General features: G+C 49.2%; 1 pseudogene; it reads left to right on the forward strand.

Moving 5' to 3' along the window:
* Positions 1-351: 351 nt before the first annotated feature.
* The window catches only part of LOC124008820, a 165,040-nt pseudogene continuing 149,702 nt past the window's right edge, over positions 352-15,689 (forward strand).

Below are 15,689 nucleotides of genomic sequence, written 5' to 3' on the forward strand. Positions count from 1 at the left end.
CCACTGACTGACTGACTGACTGACAGACAGACAGACAGACAGACAGACAGACAGACAGACAGACAGACAGACAGACAGACAGACAGACAGACAGACAGACAGACAGACAGACAGACAGACAGACACAGACAGACAGACAGACAGACAGACAGACAGACAGACAGACAGACAGACAGACAGACAGACAGACAGACAGACAGACAGACAGACAGACAGACAGACAGACAGACAGAATGAATAGAACAGGTGTCTGGCTCTAAGCTCTCTCCTCTGACCTTGCGGCCCTGGGATTAAACTCCACTTCCCAGAAGGCCACGCGGCTGTCTTTAAATCCCTGAATAGGCTTTAATCTGCGCTCTGTCTCGAGCAGATCAACAGACAGAGAGAAAGTAGAGAGAAGAGCAACTACCGGACAACATGCCGCTGAAACGACAGGGTGAGACTTTATCAATGTGTGTGTATGAGACAACTTCACAGAGATGACAACATGATGGAGAAAATGTCTTCGGAACTATAGCTGATTTGACGATGTGATTTGGTTGTGTCTGTGTGAGAGAGGGACTGGTGTGTGTGTGTGTGTCAGTCTGTTGACTGTTAGTAAGTCAAGCCTTGTCTTGTGTGAGCCAGAATGGAGTCTGTGTCCTGTTTCTGTAGTGTGAGCCAGAATGGAGTCTGTGTCCTGTTTCTGTAGTGTGAGCCAGAATGGAGCCTGTGTCCTGTTTCTGTAGTGTGAGCCAGAATGGAGCCTGTGTCCTGTTTCTGTAGTGTGAGCCAGAATGGAGTCTGTGTCCTGTTTCTGTAGTGTGAGCCAGAATGGAGCCTGTGTCCTGTTTCTGTAGTGTGAGCCAGAATGGAGCCTGTGTCCTGTTTCTGTAGTGTGAGCCAGAATGGAGTCTGTGTCCTGTTTCTGTAGTGTGAGCCAGAATGGAGCCTGTGTCCTGTTTCTGTAGTGTGAGCCAGAATGGAGCCTGTGTCCTGTTTCTGTAGTGTGAGCCAGAATGGAGTCTGTGTCCTGTTTCTGTAGTGTGAGCCAGAATGGAGCCTGTGTCCTGTTTCTGTAGTGTGAGCCAGAATGGAGTCTGTGTCCTGTTTCTGTAGTGTGAGCCAGAATGGAGCCTGTGTCCTGTTTCTGTAGTGTGAGCCAGAATGGAGCCTGTGTCCTGTTTCTGTAGTGTGAGCCAGAATGGAGTCTGTGTCCTGTTTCTGTAGTGTGAGCCAGAATGGAGTCTATGTCCTGTTTCTGTAGTGTGAGCCAGAATGGAGTCTGTGTCCTGTTTCTGTAGTGTGAGCCAGAATGGAGTCTATGTCCTGTTTCTGTAGTGTGAGCCAGAATGGAGTCTGTGTCCTGTTTCTGTAGTGTGAGCCAGAATGGAGTCTATGTCCTGTTTCTGTAGTGTGAGCCAGAATGGAGTCTATGTCCTGTTTCTGTAGTGTGAACCAGCTTGATGACCCCCAACCCCCCCTTGGCAAGGCTCTGACACACATGAGAACAGCTGTAAACCAGAACTGTGTTCCCCCCAGACACGGAGCGAGCCCTCCAGGTCATAGAAGCCTCTCAGATGGGAGACGAAGGTTTTAAGAACAGAGCTGAACAACTCCTCAACATCTTCCAGAGTGACCTGTTCCAGGCTTTACTGGGTGAGACACGCTGAGACACGCTGAGACACATTGAGACACGCTGAAACACACTGAGACACGCTGAGACATGCTGAGACACGCTGAGACACGCTGAGACACGCTGAGACACATTGAGACACGCTGAGACACGCTGAGACACGCTGAAACACGCTGAGACACGCTGAGACACGCTGAGACACGCTGAGACACGCTGAAACACGCTGAGACACGCTGAGACACGCTGAGGCACGCTGAGGCACGCTGAGACACGCTGAGACACATTGAGACACGCTGAGACACGCTGAGACACGCTGAGACACGCTGAGACACGCTGAGACACGCTGAGACACGTTGAGACACGCTGAGACACGCTGAAACACGCTGAGACACGCTGAGACACTCCGAGACACGCTGAAACACGCTGAGACACGCTGAGACACTCTGAGACATGCTGAGACACGCTGAGACACATTGAGACACGCTGAGACACGCTGAAACACACTGAGACACGCTGAGACACGCTGAGGCACGCTGAGACATGCTGAGACACTCTGAAACGCGCTGAGACACTCTGAGACATGCTGAGACATGCTGAGACACGCTGAGACACGCTGAAACACGCTGAGACACGCTGAGACACGCTGAGACACGCTGAGACACGCTGAGACACGCTGAGACACGCTGAGACATGCTGAGACACGCTGAGACATGCTGAAACACACTGAGACACGCTGAGACACTCTGAGACACTCTGAGACACAGTGAGACACGCTGAGACACTCTGAAACACTCTGAGACACGCTGAGACCCGCTGAGACACGCTGAGACACGCTGAGACACGCTGAGACACTCTGAGACACGCTGAGACATGCTGAGACACGCTGAGACATGCTGAGACACGCTGAGACACGCTGAGACATGCTGAAACACACTGAGACACGCTGAGACACTCTGAGACACAGTGAGACACGCTGAGACACTCTGAAACACTCTGAGACACGCTGAGACACGCTGAGACATGCTGAGGCACGCTGAGACACGCTGAGACACGCTGAGACACAGTGAGACACGCTGAGACACGCTGAGACACGCTGAAACACACTGAGACACGCTGAGACACGCTGAGACACAGTGAGTCACGCTGAGACACTCTGAGACACACTGAGACACACTGAGACACACACACTGAGACACACACACACACACACTGAGACACACACACTGAGACACACACACTGAGACACACTGAGACACGCTGAGACACAGTGAGACACGCTGAGACACGCTGAGACACGCTGAGACAGAGTGAGACACGCTGAGACACGCTGAGACACACTGAGACACACTGAGACACACTGAGACACACTGAGACACACACATTGAGACACATTGAGACAATCTGAGAAACAGTGAGACACACACACTGAGACACACACTGAGACATGCTGAGACACGCAGAGACACGCTACGACACAGTGAGACACGCTGAGACACACTGAGACACACTGAGATACACTCAGACACGCTGAGACACACTGAGACACACTGAGACACACTGAGACACGCTGAGACACACAGACTGAGACACACAGACTGAGACACACTGAGACAATCTGAGACCCACTGAGACCCACTGAGACACGCTGAGACACGCTGAGACACACTGAGACACGCTGAGACACGCTGAGACACACTGAGACACACTGAGACACACACACTAAGACACGCTGAGACACGCTGAGACACACTGAGACACACTGAGACACAGTGAGACACGCTGAGACACGCTGAGACACGCTGAGACACGCTGAGACACGCTGAGACACGCTGAGACACAGTGAGTCACGCTGAGACACTCTGAGACACACTGAGACACACTGAGACACACACACTGAGACACACACACTGAGACACACACACTGAGACACACACACTGAGACACACTGAGACACGCTGAGACACAGTGAGACACGCTGAGACACGCTGAGACACGCTGAGACAGAGTGAGACACGCTGAGACACGCTGAGACACACTGAGACACACTGAGACACACTGAGACACACTGAGACACACACATTGAGACACATTGAGACAATCTGAGAAACAGTGAGACACACACACTGAGACACACACTGAGACATGCTGAGACACGCTACGACACAGTGAGACACGCTACGACACAGTGAGACACGCTGAGACACACTGAGACACACTGAGATACACTCAGACACGCTGAGACACACTGAGACACACTGAGACACACTGAGACACGCTGAGACACACAGACTGAGACACACAGACTGAGACACACTGAGACAATCTGAGATCCACTGAGACACACTGAGACACGCTGAGACACACTGAGACACACTGAGACACGCTGAGACACGCTGAAACACACTGAGACACACTGAGACACACACACTAAGACACGCTGAGACACGCTGAGACACACTGAGACACACTGAGACGCTGAGACACAGACTGAGACACACAGACTGAGACACACACACTGACACACACACACTGAGACACACACACTGAGACACACACACTGAGACATGCTGAGACACACTGAGACACGCTGAGACACACTGAGACACGCTGAGACACACTGAGACACACTCAGACACACTGAGACACACTGAGACACACTCAGACACACTGAGACACACTGAGACACACTCAGACACACTGAGACACACTGGGACACACTGAGACACACACACTGAGACACGCTGAGACACACACACTGAGACACGCTGAGACACACACACACTGAGACACACTGAGACACACTGAGACACGCTGAGACACGCTGAGACACACTGAGACACGCTGAGACACGCTGAGACACGCTGAGACACACACACGCTGAGACACGCCGAGACACACTGAGACACGCCGAGACACACACACGCTGAGACACGCTGAGACACACTGAGACACACACACGCTGAGACACGCTGAGACACACACACACTGAGACACGCTGAGACACACTGAGACACGCTGAAACACACTGAGACACACTGAGACACACTGAGACACGCTGAGACACGCTGAGACACGCTGAGACACACTGAGACACGCTGAGACACGCTGAGACACACTGAGACACGCTGAGACACGCTGAGACACGCTGAGACACGCTGAGACACACACACGCTGAGACACGCTGAGACACACTGAGACACGCTGAGACACACACACGCTGAGACACGCTGAGACACACTGAGACACACACACGCTGAGACACGCTGAGACACACACACACTGAGACACGCTGAGACACACTGAGACACACTGAGACACGCTGAGACACGCTGAGACACACTGAGACACACTGAGACACACACACTAAGACACACTGGGACACGCTGAGACACACTGAGACACACTGAGACACGCTGAGACACAGACTGAGACACACAGACTGAGACACACAGACTGAGACACACGCACTGACACACACACACTGAGACACACACACTGAGACACACACACTGAGACACACACACTGAGACACACTGAGACACGCTGAGACACACTGAGACACGCTGAGACACACTGAGACACACTCAGACACACTGAGACACACTGAGACACACTCAGACACGCTGAGACACACTGAGACACACTGAGACACACACACTGAGACACGCTGAGACACACACACTGAGACACGCTGAGACACACACACACGGAGACATACTGAGACACACTGAGACACGCTGAGACACGCTGAGACACACTGAGACACGCTGAGACACGCTGAGACACGCTGAGACACGCTGAGACACGCTGAGACACACTGAGACACGCTGAGACACGCTGAGACACGCTGAGACACACTGAGACACACACACGCTGAGACACGCTGAGACACACACACACTGAGACACGCTGAGACACACTGAGACACGCTGAGACACACTGAGACACGCCGAGACACACACACGCTGAGACACGCTGAGACACACTGAGACACACACACGCTGAGACACGCTGAGACACACACACACTGAGACACGCTGAGACACACTGAGACACACTGAGACACGCTGAGACACACTGAGACACACTGAGACACGCTGAGACACACTGAGACACGCTGAGACACGCTGAGACACGCTGAGACACACACACGCTGAGACACGCTGAGACACACTGAGACACGCTGAGACACACACACGCTGAGACACGCTGAGACACACTGAGACACACACACGCTGAGACACGCTGAGACACACACACACTGAGACACGCTGAGACACACTGAGACACGCTGAGACACGCTGAGACACGCTGAGACACACTGAGACACACTGAGACACGCTGAGACACGCTGAGACACACTGAGACACACTGAGACACGCTGAGACACACTGAGACACGCTGAGACACACTGAGACACACTAAGACACACTAAGACACGCTGAGACACGCTGAGACACACACATGCTGAGACACGCTGAGACACACTGAGACACGCTGAGACACACTGAGACACGCTGAGACACACTGAGACACGCTGAGACACACTAAGACACGCTGAGACACGCTGAGACACACACACGCTGAGACACGCTGAGACACACTGAGACACACTGAGACACCCTGAGACACACTGAGACACACTGAGACACACTGAGACACGCTGAGACACACTGAGACACGCTAAGACACACTAAGACACGCTGAGACACGCTGAGACACGCTGAGACACGCTGAGACACACACACGCTGAGACACGCTGAGACACACTGAGACACGCTGAGACACAGTGAGACACGCTGAGACACACACACTAAGACACGCTGAGACACACTAAGACACGCTGAGACACGCTGAGACACACACATGCTGAGACACGCTGAGACACACTGAGACACACTGAGACACGCTGAGACACACTGAGACACACTGAGACACACTGAGACACGCTGAGACACGCTGAGACATGCTGAGACACGCTGAGACACGCTGAGACACGCTGAGACACACTGAGACACAGTGAGATACGCTGAGACACACTGAGACACACTGAGACACGCTGAGACACACACACGCTGAGACACGCTGAGACACGCTGAGACACACACACGCTGAGACACACTGAGACACGCTGAGACACGTTGAGACACACTGAGACACGCTGAGACATGCTGAGACACACTGAGACACGCTGAGACATGCTGAGACACACTGAGACACACTGAGACACGCTGAGACACACACACGCTGAGACACACACACGCTGAGACACGCTGAGACACGCTGAGACACACTGAGACACGCTGAGACACACTGAGACACGCTGAGACACGCTGAGACATGCTGAGACACGCTGAGACACGCTGAGACACACTGAGACACACTGAGACACGCTGAGACACGCTGAGACAACCTTGTCCAACAGGTCTGTGTTTACTGTAGTACCTATAATCCTCTTTCAGTTCCAACCTGCAGTTAATCCCCCAGCAACTCCTAGAAACACACACACACGCACACGCACACGCGCACGCACGCACGCACGCACACGCACACGCGCACACACACACACACACACACACACACACACACACACACACACACACACACACACACACACACACACACACACACACACACACACACACACACACACACACACACACAACACAACCTTCTCTGGCAGCCATGTGTGTGCTAAGTGTGTGTTTGTGTGTTGATTAGCTGGTTTCGTGGCAAAGTGATCATGATGAGGGAAAGCTCTCTCTCTCTCTCTCTGTCTCCCCCCCTCTCTCTGTCTGTCTCTGTCTCCCCCTCCCCCGTCTCTCTCTGTCTCCACCCCTCTCCTTCTGTCTGTCTCTGTCTCCCCCTCTCTCTATCTCTATCTCCCCCTCTCTCTCTCTGTCTCCCCCCCTCTCTCTCTTTCTCTCTCTCTGTCTCCCCCTCTCTCTGTCTGTCTCTGTCTCCCCTCCCCCCGTCTCTCTCTGTCTCCACCCCTCTCCTTCTGTCTGTCTCTGTCTCCCCCTCTCTCTCTCTCTCTGTCTCCCTCTCTCTCTCTACTCTCTCTCTCTCTCTCTCTCTCTCTCTCTCTCTCTCTCTCTCTCTCTCTCTCTCTCTCTCTCTCTCTCTCTCTCTCTCTCTCTCTCTCTGTCTCACTCACTCACTCACACACTCTCTCTCTATTTCTCTCTCTCGTTCCCTCGCCCTCTCAACCAGTAATCTGTGGGATTGGGATTATGTGTGACATCACCACTGACAAGCAGCTCTCTGATTGGACACATTTTACTCTACACGTCAAGATTAGACCGTCACTCTGCCGGTTGAGCGTTGTGTGTGTGTGTGAGAGTGTTGTGTTTGTGTGAGAGTGTTGTGTGTGTGTGAGAGCGTTGTGTGTGTGTGAGCGTTGTGTGTGTGTGAGCGTTGTGTGTGTGAGAGAGCGTTGTGTGTTTATGACAGCATCGTGTGCAAGAGAGCGTTGTGTGTGAGAGAGAGCGTTGTGTGTGTGTGTGTGAGAGAGAGCGTTGTGTGTGAGAGAGCGTTGTGTGTGAGAGAGAGCGTTGTGTGTGTGTGAGAGAGAGCGTTGTGTGTGTGTGAGCCTTGTGTTTGTGTCAGTGTCTGTGTCTCAGTTGGTCAAATCAAATCGTATTAGTCACATGAATACAACAGGTGTAGTAGACCTCACAGTGAAATGCTGAATACAACAGGTGTAGTAGATCTCACAGTGAAATGCTGAATACAACAGGTGTAGTAGACCTCACAGTGAAATGCTGAATACAACAGGTGTAGTAGACCTCACAGTGAAATGCTGAATAAAACAGGTGTAGTAGACCTTACAGTGAAATGCTGAATACAACAGGTGTAGGTAGACTTTACAGTGAAATGCTGAGTACAACAGGTGTAGTAGACCTCACAGTGAAATGCTGAATACAACAGGTGTAGTAGACCTTACAGTGAAATGCTGAATACAACAGGTGTAGTAGACCTCACAGTGAAATGCTGAATACAACAGGTGTAGTAGACCTCACAGTGAAATGCTGAATACAACAGGTGTAGTAGACCTTACAGTGAAATGCTGAATACAACAGGTGTAGTAGACCTTACAGTGAAATGCTGAATACAACAGGTGTAGTAGACCTCACAGTGAAATGCTGAATGCAACAGGTGTAGTAGACCTCACAGTGAAATGCTGAATACAACAGGTGTAGTAGACCTTACAGTGAAATGCTGAATACAACAGGTGTAGTAGACCTCACAGTGAAATGCTGAATACAACAGGTGTAGTAGACCTTACAGTGAAATGCTGAATACAACAGGTGTAGTAGACCTTACAGTGAAATGCTGAATACAACAGGTGTAGTAGACCTCACAGTGAAATGCTGAATACAACAGGTGTAGTAGACCTCACAGTGAAATGCTGAATACAACAGGTGTAGTAGACCTTACAGTGAAATGCTGAATACAACAGGTGTAGTAGACCTCACAGTGAAATGCTGAATACAACAGGTGTAGTAGACCTTACAGTGAAATGCTGAATACAACAGGTGTAGTAGACCTCACAGTGAAATGCTGAATACAACAGGTGTAGTAGACCTTACAGTGAAATGCTGAATACAACAGGTGTAGTAGACCTCACAGTGAAATGCTGAATACAACAGGTGTAGTAGACCTTACAGTGAAATGCTGAATACAACAGGTGTAGTAGACCTCACAGTGAAATGCTGAATACAACAGGTGTAGTAGACCTTACAGTGAAATGCTGAATACAACAGGTGTAGTAGACCTCACAGTGAAATGCTGAATACAACAGGTGTAGTAGACCTTACAGTGAAATGCTGAATACAACAGGTGTAGTAGACCTCACAGTGAAATGCTGAATACAACAGGTGTAGTAGACCTCACAGTGAAATGCTGAATACAACAGGTGTAGTAGACCTTACAGTGAAATGCTGAATACAACAGGTGTAGTAGACCTCACAGTGAAATGCTGAATACAACAGGTGTAGTAGACCTTACAGTGAAATGCTGAATACAACAGGTATAGTAGACCTCACAGGGAAATGCTGAATACAACAGGTGTAGTAGACCTTACAGTGAAATGCTGAATACAACAGGTGTAGTAGACCTTACAGTGAAATGCTGAATACAACAGGTGTAGTAGACCTCACAGTGAAATGCTGAATGCAACAGGTGTAGTAGACCTCACAGTGAAATGCTGAATACAACAGGTGTAGTAGACCTTACAGTGAAATGCTGAATACAACAGGTGTAGTAGACTTCACAGTGAAATGCTGAATACAACAGGTGTAGTAGACCTTACAGTGAAATGCTGAATACAACAGGTGTAGTAGACCTCACAGTGAAATGCTGAATACAACAGGTGTAGTAGACCTCACAGTGAAATGCTGAATACAACAGGTGTAGTAGACCTCACAGTGAAATGCTGAATACAACAGGTGTAGTAGACCTCACAGTGAAATGCTGAATACAACAGGTGTAGTAGACCTTACAGTGAAATGCTGAATACAACAGGTGTAGTAGACCTCACAGTGAAATGCTGAATACAACAGGTGTAGTAGACCTCACAGTGAAATGCTGAATACAACAGGTGTAGTAGACCTTACAGTGAAATGCTGAATACAACAGGTGTAGTAGACCTCACAGTGAAATGCTGAATACAACAGGTGTAGTAGACCTTACAGTGAAATGCTGAATACAACAGGTATAGTAGACCTTACAGTGAAATGCTGAATACAACAGGTGTAGTAGACCTTACAGTGAAATGCTGAATACAACAGGTGTAGTAGACCTCACAGTGAAATGCTGAATACAACAGGTGTAGTAGACCTTACAGCCCCTAACCAACAATGCAGTTGAACAAAATATGGATAAGAATAAGAGATAAAAGTAACAAGTAATTAAAGAGCAGCAGTAAAATAACAATAGTGAGACTATATACAGGGAGTAAATAATAATATAATATATGCCATTTAGCAGACGCTTTTATCCAAAGCGACTTACAGTCATGTGTGCATACATTCTACGTATGGGTGGTCCCGGGGATTGAACCCACTTCCCTGGCGTTACAAGCGCCATGCTCTACCAACTGAGCTACAGGAGTACCGGTACAGAGTCAATGTGGAGGCTATATACAGGGGGTACTGGTACAGAGTCAATGTGGAGGCTATATACAGGGGGTACCGGTACAGAGTCAATGTGGAGGCTATATACAGGAGGTACCGGTACAGAGTCAATGTGGAGGCTATATACAGGGGGTACCGGTACAGAGTCAATGTGGAGGCTATATACAGGGGGTACCGGTACAGAGTCAATGTGGAGGCTATATACAGGGGGTACCGGTACAGAGTCAATGTGGAGGCTATATACAGGGTGTTACGGTACAGAGTCAATGTGGAGGCTATATACAGGGGGTACCGGTACAGAGTCAATGTGGAGGCTATATACAGGGGGTACCGGTACAGAGTCAATGTGGAGGCTATATAGGGGTACTGGTACAGAGTCAATGTGGAGGCTATATACAAGGGGTACCGGTACAGAGTCAATGTGGAGGCTATATACAGGGGGTACCGGTACAGAGTCAATGTGGAGGCTATATACAAGGGGTACCGGTACAGAGTCAATGTGGAGGCTATATACAGGGGGTACCGGTACAGAGTCAATGTAGAGGCTATATACAGGCTACTACGGTAGAGAGTCAATGTGGAGGCTATATACAGGGTGTACCGGTACAGAGTAAATGTGGAGACTATATACAGGGGGTACCAGTACAGAGTCAATGTGGAGGCTATATACAGGCGGTACCAGTACAGAGTCAATGTGGAGGCTATATACAGGGGGTACCGGTACAGAGTCAATGTGGAGGCTATATACAGGGGGTACTGGTACAGAGTCAATGTGGAGGCTATATACAGGCTACTACGGTACAGAGTCAATGTAGAGGCTATATACAGGCTACTACGGTACAGAGTCAATGTGGAGGCTATATACAGGGGGTACCAGTACAGAGTCAATGTGGAGACTATATACAGGGGGTACCGGTACAGAGTCAATGTGGAGGCTATATACAGGGAGTACCGGTACAGAGTCAATGTGGAGGCTATATACAGGGGGTAACGGTACAGAGTCAATGTGGAGGCTATATACAGGGTATTACGGTACAGAGTCAATGTGGAGGCTATATACAGGGGGTACCGGTACAGAGTCAATGTGGAGGCTATATACAGGGGGTACCGGTACAGAGTCAATGTGGAGGCTATATACAGGGGGTACTGGTACAGAGTCAATGTGGAGGCTATATACAGGCTACTACGGTACAGAGTCAATGTAGAGGCTATATACAGGCTACTACGGTACAGAGTCAATGTGGAGGCTATATACAGGGGGTACCAGTACAGAGTCAATGTGGAGACTATATACAGGGGGTACCGGTACAGAGTCAATGTGGAGGCTATATACAGGGGGTACCGGTACAGAGTCAATGTGGAGGCTATATACAGGGGGTACTGGTACAGAGTCAATGTGGAGGCTATATACAGGGGGGTACCGGTACAGAGTAAATGTGGAGACTATATACAGGGGGTACCGGTACAGAGTCAATGTGGAGGCTATATACAGGGGGTAACGGTACAGAGTCAATGTGGAGGCTATATACAGGGTATTACGGTACAGAGTCAATGTGGAGGCTATATACAGGGGGTAATGGTACAGAGTCAATGTAGAGGCTATATACAGGCTACTACGGTACAGAGTCAATGTGGAGGCTATATACAGGGGGTACCAGTACAGAGTCAATGTGGAGGCTATATACAGGGGGTACCGGTACAGAGTCAATGTGGAGGCTATATACAGGGGGTACTGGTACAGAGTCAATGTGGAGGCTATATACAGGGGTGTACCGGTACAGAGTAAATGTGGAGACTATATACAGGGGGTACCAGTACAGAGTCAATGTGGAGGCTATATACAGGCGGTACCAGTACAGAGTCAATGTGGAGGCTATATACAGGGGGTACCGGTACAGAGTCAATGTGGAGGCTATATACAGGGGGTACCGGTACAGAGTCAATGTGGAGGCTATATACAGGGGGTACCAGTACAGAGTCAATGTGGAGGCTATATACAGGGGGTACTGGTACAGAGTCAATGTGGAGGCTATATACAGGGGGTACCAGTACAGAGTCAATGTGGTGGCTATATACAGGGGGTACCGGTACAGAGTCAATGTGGAGGCTATATACAGGGGGTACCAGTACAGAGTCAATGTGGAGGCTATATACAGGGGGGCACCGGTTACTAATGAGACTATATACAGGGGGGCACCAGTTAGTAATGATACTATATACAGGGGGTACCGGTTAGTAATGAGACTATATACAGGGGGTACAGGTTAGTAATGAGACTATATACAGGGGGTACCGGTACAGAGTCAGTGAGCAGGGGTACCGGTTAGTAATGAGACTATATACAGGGGGCACCGGTTACTAATGAGACTATATATAGGGGGTACCGGTTAGTAATGAGACTATATACAGGGGGTACCGGTTAGTAATGAGACTATATACAGGGGGCACCGGTTAGTAATGAGACTATATACAGGGGGTACCGGTTACTAATGAGACTATATACAGGGTGTACCGGTTTGTAATGAGACTATTACTAACTATCAACTAACATCAAGGCGGTGGCCCGTTCCTGTAGGTTCATGCTCTACAACATCCGCAGAGTACGACCCTGCCTCACACAGGAAGCGGCGCAGGTCCTAATCCAGGCACTTGTCATCTCCCGTCTGGATTACTGCAACTCGCTGTTGGCTGGGCTCCCTGCCTGTGCCATTAAACCCCTACAACTCATCCAGAACGCCGCAGCCCGTCTGGTGTTCAACCTTCCCAAGTTCTCTTACGTCACCCCGCTCCTCCGCTCTCTCCACTGGCTTCCAGTTGAAGCTCGCATCCCCTACAAGACCATGGTTCTTGCCTACGGAGCTGTGAGGGGAACGGCACCTCAGTACCTCCAGGCTCTGATCAAGCCCTACACCCAAACAAGGGCACTGCGTTCATCCACCTCTGGCCTGCTCGCCTCCCTACCACTGAGGAAGTACAGTTCCCGCTCAGCCCAGTCAAAACTGTTCGCTGCTCTGGCCCCACAATGGTGGAACAAACTCCCTCACGACGCCAGGACAGCGGAGTCAATCACCACCTTCCGGAGACACCTGAAACCCCACCTCTTTAAGGAATACCTAGGATAGGATAAGTAATCCTTCTCACCCCCCCCTTTAAGATTTAGATGCACTATTGTAAAGTGACTGTTCTACTGGATGTCATAAGGTGAATGCACCAATTTGTAAGTCGCTCTGGATAAGAGCGTCTGCTAAATGACTTAAATGTAAATGTAATGTAAATGGGGACCGGTACAGAGTCAGTGTCCGGGGGTACTGGTTAGTAATGAGACTATATTACAGGGGGGCACCGGTTAGTAATGAGACTATATACAGGGGGTACCGGTCAGAGCCAGGGGGCGGGGGTACCGGTTAGTAATGAGACTATATACAGGGGGCACCGGTTAGTAATGAGACTATATACAGGGGGCACCGGTTAGTAATGAGACTATATACAGGGGGCACCGGTTAGTAATGAGACTATATACAGGGGGCACCGGTTAGTAATGGGACTATATACAAGGGGTACAGGTTAGTAATGAGACTATATACAGGGGTAGAGGTTAGTAAGGAGACTATATACAGGGGGTACAGCTTAGTAATGAGACTATATACAGGGGGTATCGGTTAGTAATGAGACTATATACAGGGGGTACAGGTTAGTAATGAGACTATATACAGGGGGTACCGGTTAGTAACGAGACTATATACAGGGGGTACCGGTTAGTAATGAGACTATATACAGGGGGCAACGGTTACTAATGAGACTATATACAGGGGGTACCGGTTAGTAATGAGACTATATACAGGGGGTTCCGGTTAGTAATGAGACTATATACAGGGGGGCACCGGTTAGTAATGAGACTCTATACAAGGGGTACCAGTTAGTAATAAGAGTATATACAGGGGGCACCGGTTAGTTATGAGACTATATACAGGGGGCACCAGTTAGTAATGAGACTATATACAGGGGGTACCGGTTAGTAATGAGACTATATACAGGGGGGCATCGGTTAGTAATGAGACTATATACTGGGGGTACCGGTTAGTAATGAGACTATATACAGAGGGGCACCGGTTAGTAATGGGACTATATACAAGGGGTACAGGTTAGTAATGAGACTATATACAGGGGGTACAAGTTAGTAATGAGACTATATACAGTGGGTACCGGTTAGTAATGAGACTATAAACAGGGGGTACCGGTTATTAATGGGACTATATACAGGGGGTACAGGTTAGTAATGAGACTATATACAGGGGGTACAGCTTAGTAATGAGACTATATACAGGGGGGCACCGGTTAGTAATGAGACTATATACAGGTGGTACAGGTTAGTAATGAGACTATATACAGGGGGGCACCGGTTAGTAATGAGACTATATACAGGGGGTACAGGTTAGTAATGAGACTATATACAGGGGGTACAGGTTAGTAATGAGACTATATACAGGGGGTACAGCTTAGTAATGAGACTATATACGGTGGGGCACCGGTTAGTAATGAGACTATATACAAGGGGTACCGGTTAGTAATGAGACTATATACAGGGGGTACAGCTTAGTAATGAGACTATATACAGGGGGGCACCGGTTAGTAATGAAACTATATACAGGGGGTATCGGTTAGTAATGAGACTATATACAGGGGGTACCGGTTAGTAATGAGACTATATACAGGGGGCACCGGTTAGTAATGGGACTATATACAGGGGGTACAGGTTAGCAATGAGACTATATACAGGGGGTACAGGTTAGTAATGAGACTATATACAGGGGTACTGGTTAGTAATGAGACTATATACAGGGGGGCACTGGTTAGTAATGAGACTATATACAGGGGGGCACCGGTTAGTAATGAGACTATATACAGGGGGTATCGGTTAGTAATGAGACTATATACAG

This window comes from Oncorhynchus gorbuscha, linkage group LG21 (assembly GCF_021184085.1).
Source record: "Oncorhynchus gorbuscha isolate QuinsamMale2020 ecotype Even-year linkage group LG21, OgorEven_v1.0, whole genome shotgun sequence".
In the NCBI taxonomy this organism is placed as follows: domain Eukaryota; kingdom Metazoa; phylum Chordata; class Actinopteri; order Salmoniformes; family Salmonidae; genus Oncorhynchus; species Oncorhynchus gorbuscha.